The sequence below is a fragment of the Triticum urartu genome, chromosome 4 (assembly GCF_003073215.2).
Source record: "Triticum urartu cultivar G1812 chromosome 4, Tu2.1, whole genome shotgun sequence".
NCBI classification, from domain to species: Eukaryota; Viridiplantae; Streptophyta; class Magnoliopsida; order Poales; family Poaceae; genus Triticum; species Triticum urartu.
This window is the reverse complement of record NC_053025.1, coordinates 223,839,828-223,846,388: the sequence shown is the minus strand read 5'-3', so window position 1 is coordinate 223,846,388 and position 6,561 is coordinate 223,839,828.

Genomic DNA, 6,561 nt, shown 5'->3' with positions numbered 1-6,561 from the left:
TTCTCGGTGAGGATGCTGAACACCCTCATCATGGAATAGAAGGAGTTGGCGAAGCTCCGTATCAAGCACCCGACTGCTGTCAAGCAACGTAATGCGACCATGGAAGGTATCATAAACGCTCGCCTCGAAAAATCCCGCGTCATGGAATTAATGAAGAACATGGCGGAGGAGAGGTGCGAGGAGATGAAGGTTGCGGAGGCGGTGAAGAAACGGTTAGACTTCCATGCCCAGCCACCCTTCATGAAGTAGAGAGCAGCACCCCAGACTTGTGTCTAGGTCTTCCTTCTTTGGGGGGGGGGGTAATCATCCTTCTTCTTTTGCTCATGTGTTTCTTCTTTTTGCTTCGGGTGTTTCGCCGCATGTGTCACGTTCTCTGTGAGGCGCGAATAGAACAATGCTAATGATGAACGGCGCCATGGGATCAATGACTAGAAAATTAGATCATTTTTATCACCATATTGCAGTGGGTTGCCATGTTTCATGCCCCTCCGCCGTACTATTACTCCAGTGGAAAACTAGAGCATACCACACGGTTCTTTGCTCCTCCTCGGGTCGTTAGTAACAATTATACGAGTAGTCAAATCACAAGGCCCCAACTTCTAGCAGTAATGAGCTGTCAAATCACAAAGGCTCTCACCCTCATCAAACCGACCAGGCGAGACTATCCTGCCCTCTAGCCTTTTAAATATACCTTTGTACAGTAGTGGTATTGATGGATTGCGCCATGGAGCAAAACTAACAAGATGAAATTAAAGAAAAAAGGTGGTACACATACAGAGCGCTCATTGCCAAATTATGCATAGTACTATTAAAAAAGCTAGTACGTGCTTAGATGGGGTGCTAAAGTCTATTAAAGAAATTAGCATACCTATTTAATTCTTTGACAACTAAACTGCTTCATGCTTTAGGTAAACTTCTCTCGTTTAAGTCTTTTTTAAAATTACTTATCTAATTTAAGTGTTTTGCATATGTGGCATGCTTAGAGCGTGGTTAATAGTATAGCCAACTGCTGGCTATATGATGTTAGCCATATCATATATAGTACGTATATAATGTGAAGAAACGAGTGGTACTACTACCAACTACAAGATGAACTGTAAGAAATACTAGCATGTACATACTGAAGAGTTAAAGTAACGAGAAAGAACATAACATAGTTCTACTGGGGGCTCAGCACACCACACCCTCAAAATAAAACTAACCACCCTGAAATTAAGCTAAGCAACTAATTCGGTAGACACTGCATTAGAACCACCATGAGCAACGACACTGACATCTTACTCGGACTCCTCATCCATGTCCTCAACTTTGTCCTTGTCCCTCTTCCTTTTGGCCGATACTTCTTTGCTTGAACCACACACTTGCTATCCATTGTAGTGTATTGGATGTGGTCTTTATCTATTTCATTCCACTCCCATGCAAGATGAAACTTGTGGTGAGGTTTCATTAGTTTTCGTACGAAGGATCAACCATGGTGATGGTGTCGTGGACTAGGGGGTACTCACCACGTCGTCTCATGACCAGCTAGATCAGGGCGAGGACCCCATGATGATTCACTAATGGGCCACTTCGGGCAGCCCATGCTGAATACCAGGAAGATTCAACAAAGAGTTGGCGCACAAGACAAGGACTCCTCTAAACCCTAGGCCCACAGTGCATATATAAACCAAGGCCAGGCTAGTCAATAGACAATCTCATATTCATTACTACAATCTCGTGGTAGATACATGTACTTTGTACTACACTCATATCAATACAATCAAAAGCGGGATGTAGGGTGTTATCTCTTCAAGAGAGCCCGAACCTGGGTAAAACCCTGTGTCCATGTTACCATCGTTCCAGGACACCTAGCTTATGACCCCTACCACGAGATACGCCAGATATAGAACCGACATTGGTGCTTTCATTGAGAGCCTGCTAGGTGATCGTCACGGGTCGATAGGATTATCAGGTGATATTTTTTTAGTTAGATATGTTCTACATAAATTATATTTTTGCAAAACATTGCTATTGGTTGGCAACTTTGTTTGCAGAACTAAAATTAGGTCAGAACTCTCCGGGCGGCGGTTGATACGTCTCCAACGTATCTATAATTTTTGATTGCTCCATGCTATATTATCTACTGTTTTGGACTATATTGGGCTTTATTTTTCACATTTATATTATTTTTGGGACTAACCTATTAACTGGAGGCCCAGCCCAGAATTGCTGTTTTTTTGCCTATTTCAGTGTTTTGGAGAAACAGAATATCAAACGGAGTCCAAACGGAATGAAACCTTCAGAAACGTGATTTTCTCATCAGATAAGATCCAGGAGACTTGGACCCTCCGTCAAGAAATCCACGAGGCGGTCACGAGGGTGGAGGGCGCCCCCCTAGGGCGCGTCCCCTACCTCGTGGGCCCCTCGAAAGTCCACCGACGTACTTCTTCCTCCTATATATACCTACGTACACCCAAACGATCGGAGACGGAGCCAGAAAACCTAATTCCACCGCCGCAACTTTCTGTATCCATGAGATCCCATCTTGGGGCCTGTTCCGGAGCTCCGCCGGAAGGGGCATCGATCACGGAGGGCTTCTACATCATCATCCAAGCCCCTCCGATGAAGTGTGAGTAGTTTACTTCAGACCTACGGGTCCATAGTTAGTAGCTAGATGGTTTCTTCTCTCTTTTTGGATCTCAATACAATGTTCTCCCCCTCTCTCATGGAGATCTATTCGATGTAATCTTCTTTTTGCGGTGTGTTTGTTGAGACTGATGAATTGTGGGTTTATGATCAAGTCTATCTATGAATAATATTTGAATCTTCTCTGAATTCTTTTATGTATGATTGGTTATCTTTACAAGTCTCTTCGAATTATTAGTTTGGTTTGGCCTACTAGATTGGTTGTTCTCGAGGATAACAAGATGGTTTTTTTATCATATTGCATAAAACTATCCCTCTACATCATGTCATCTTGATTAAGGCGTTACTCTGTTTTTAACTTAATACTTTAGATGCATGCTGGATAGCGGTCGATGAGTGGAGTAATAGTAGTAGATGCAGGCAGGAGTCGGTCTACTTGTCTCGGACGTGATGCCAATATACATGATCATACCTAGATATTCTCATAACTAAGCTCAATTCTGTCAATTGCTCAACAGTAATTTGTTCACCCACCATAGCATACTTATGCTCTTGAGAGAAGCCACTAGTGAAACCTATGGCCCCCGGGTCTCTTTCTCATCATATCATTCTCCATCACTTTATTATTGCTTTGCTTTTACTTTTACTTTTACCTTGCATCTCTATACCAAAAATACCAAAAATATTATTTATCATCTAACAGATCTCACTTTCGTAAGTGACCGTGAAGGGATTGACAACCCCTAAGCGCGTTGGTTGCGTTGAGCTATTGTTTTTGTCTAGGTATGAGGGACTCGCGCGTAGCCTCCTACTGGATTGATACCTTGGTTCTCAAAAACTGAGGGAAATACTTACGCTACTTTGCTGCATCATCCTCTCCTCTTCGGGGAAATCAAACGCAGTGCTCAAGAGGTAGCAAGAAGAATTTCTGGCGCCGTTGCGCGGAGGCTCACGCGAAGTCAAGTGAAAATTTTATCTCCCGCCAACGAGCCATTTCTAGCGCCGTTGCCAGGGAGGTTCGCGCAAGTCAAGATTTGACTCCCGACAAGGAGCCATTTCTGGCGCCGTTGCCGGGGAGTCTGCGCAAAAGTCAACATACCAAGTACCCATCACAATCCCTACCTCCTGCATTACATTATTTGCCATTTGCCTCTCGTTTTCCTCTCCCCCACTTCACCCTTGCTGTTTTATTCGCCCCCTCTCTCTCTATCCTCCCTCTCTTTCTCTATTTGCCTCGTTTGCTCGTTTGCTTTTTGTTTGCTCATGTGTTGGATTGCTTGTTTGTCGCGATGGCTCAAGATAATACTAAATTGTGTGACTTCACCAATACCAACAATAATGATTTCCTTAGCACTCTGATTGCTCCTCTTACTGATGCTGAATCTTGTGAAATTAATGCTGCTTTGCTGAATCTTGTCATAAAAGATCCGTTCTCTGACCTTCCTAGTGAAGATGCCGCTACCCATCTTAATAGCTTCGTTGATTTGTGTGACATGCAAAAGAAGAAAGATGTCGATAATGATATTGTTAAATTGAAGCTATTTCCTTTTTTGCTTAGAGATCATGCTAAAGCTTGGTTTTCATCTTTGCCTACAAATAGTATTGATTCATGGAACAAGTGCAAAGATGCTTTTATCTCTAAATATTTTCCTCCCTCTAAGATCATCTCTCTTAGAAACGATATTATGAATTTTAAGAAACTTGATCATGAACATGTTGCACAAGCTTGGGAGAGAATGAAATTAATGATACGTAATTGCCCTACTCATGGTTTGAATTTGTGGATGATTATACAAATTTTTTATGCCGGATTGAATTTTGCTTCTAGAAATCTTTTAGATTCGGCCGCGGGAGGCACTTTTATGGAAATCACTTTAGGAGATGCTACTAAACTCCTAGATAATATTATGGTTAATTATTCTCAATGGCATACTGAAAGATCTACTAATAAAAAGGTGCATGCGATAGAAGAAATTAATATTTTGAGTGGAAAGATGGATGAACTTATGAAATTATTTGCTAATAAGAGTGTTTCTTCTGATCCTAATGATATGCCCTTGTCTACTTTTATTGAGAATAACAATGAATCTATGGATGTGAATTTTGTTGGTAGGAACAATTTTGGTAACAACACGTATAGAGGAAATTTCAATCCTAGGCCTTATCCTAGTAATCCCTCTAATAATTATGGTAATTCCTACAACAATTCTTATGGAAATTATAATAAGATGCCCTCTGATTTTGAATCTAATATTAAAGAATTTATTTCTTCGCAAAATAATTTTAATGCTATGATTGAAGAAAAATAGCTTAAGATTGATGATTTGGCTAGGAACGTTGATAGAATTTCTCTTGATGTTGATTCTTTAAAGCTTAGATCTATTCCTCCTAAGCATGATATCAATGAGTCTCTCAAAGCCATGAGAATTTCCATTGATGAGTGCAAGGGAAGAACCGCTAGGATGCGTGCTATGAAAGATGCCTTTATTAAAGCGTGTTCTTCTAGTTCCTATGAAAATAATGATGAAGATCTAAAAGTTATTGATGTGTCCCCTATTAAATCTTTGTTTTGAAATATTAATCTTGATAATGATGGGACTGAATATTATCCACCTTTACCTAGAAGGCGTTCTAAAAATTCGGAGTATTTAGATCTTGATGGTGAAATTGATAAAAGTGGGATTAAAAGAAATAAAACCCTAGATGATGCTAAACCCACTATATTGGATTTCAAGGAATTTAATTATGAAAATTGCTCTTTCATTGATTGTATTTTCTTGTTGCAATCCTTGCTAAAATCTCCTCATGCTTATAGTCAAAATAAAGCCTTTACCGAACATAACGTTGATGCCTTGATGCAATCTTATGAAGAAAAACTTGAGTTGAAAGTTTCTATCCCTAGAAAACTTTATGATGAGTGAGAACCTACTAGTAAAATTAAAATTAAAGATTATGAGTTTTATGCTTTGTGTGATTTGGGTGCTAGTGTCTCTACTATTCCCAAAACTTTGTGTGATTTGCTAGATTTCCGTGATTTTGATGATTGCTCTCTAAACTTGCATCTTGCGGATTCCACTATTAATAAACCTATGGGAAGAATTAATTATGTTCTTATTGTTGCAAATAGGAATCATGTGCCCATAGATTTTATCGTTCTTGATATATATTGCAATCCTTCTTGCCCTATTATTCTCGGTAGACCTTTCCTTAAAACGGTTGGTGCAATTATTGATATGAACGAAGGGCATATTAGATTTCAATTTCCATTAAAAATGGCATGGAGCACTTCCCTAGAAAGAAAATAAAATTACCATATGAATCTATCATGAGAGCCACTTATGGATTGCCTACCAAAGATGGCAATACCTAGATCTATTCTTGCCTGTTATGCCTAGCTAGGGGCGTTAAACGATAGCGCTTGTTGGGAGGCAACCCAATTTTGTTTTTATTCCTTGATTTTTGATCCTGTTTAGTAATAAATAATTTATCTAGACTCTGTTTTGGTTGTGTTATTTGTGTTTAATTATTGTTTGTGCCAAGTAGAACCGTTGGGAAGACTTGGGGAAAGTCTTGTTGATATTGCTGTAAAAAATAGAAACTTTAGCGCTCACGAGAAGTGCTGTCATTTTTATTTAGAAAGTGATATTTAGTTAATTCTTTTTGAATATGATTAATAGATAAATTCATCACATCCAGCAATTTATTTTAGAATTTTTGGGGTTCCATATCTTGTGCTAGCTACAGATTACTACAGACTGTTCTGTTTTTGACAGATTCTGTCTTTCGTGTGTTTTTTGCTTATTTTGATGAATCTATGGCTAGTAAAATAGTTTATAATCCATAGAAAAGTTGGAATACAGTAGGTTTAACACCAATATAAATAAATAATGAGTTCATTACAGTACCTTTAAGTGGTATTTTGTTTTCGTTCGCTAA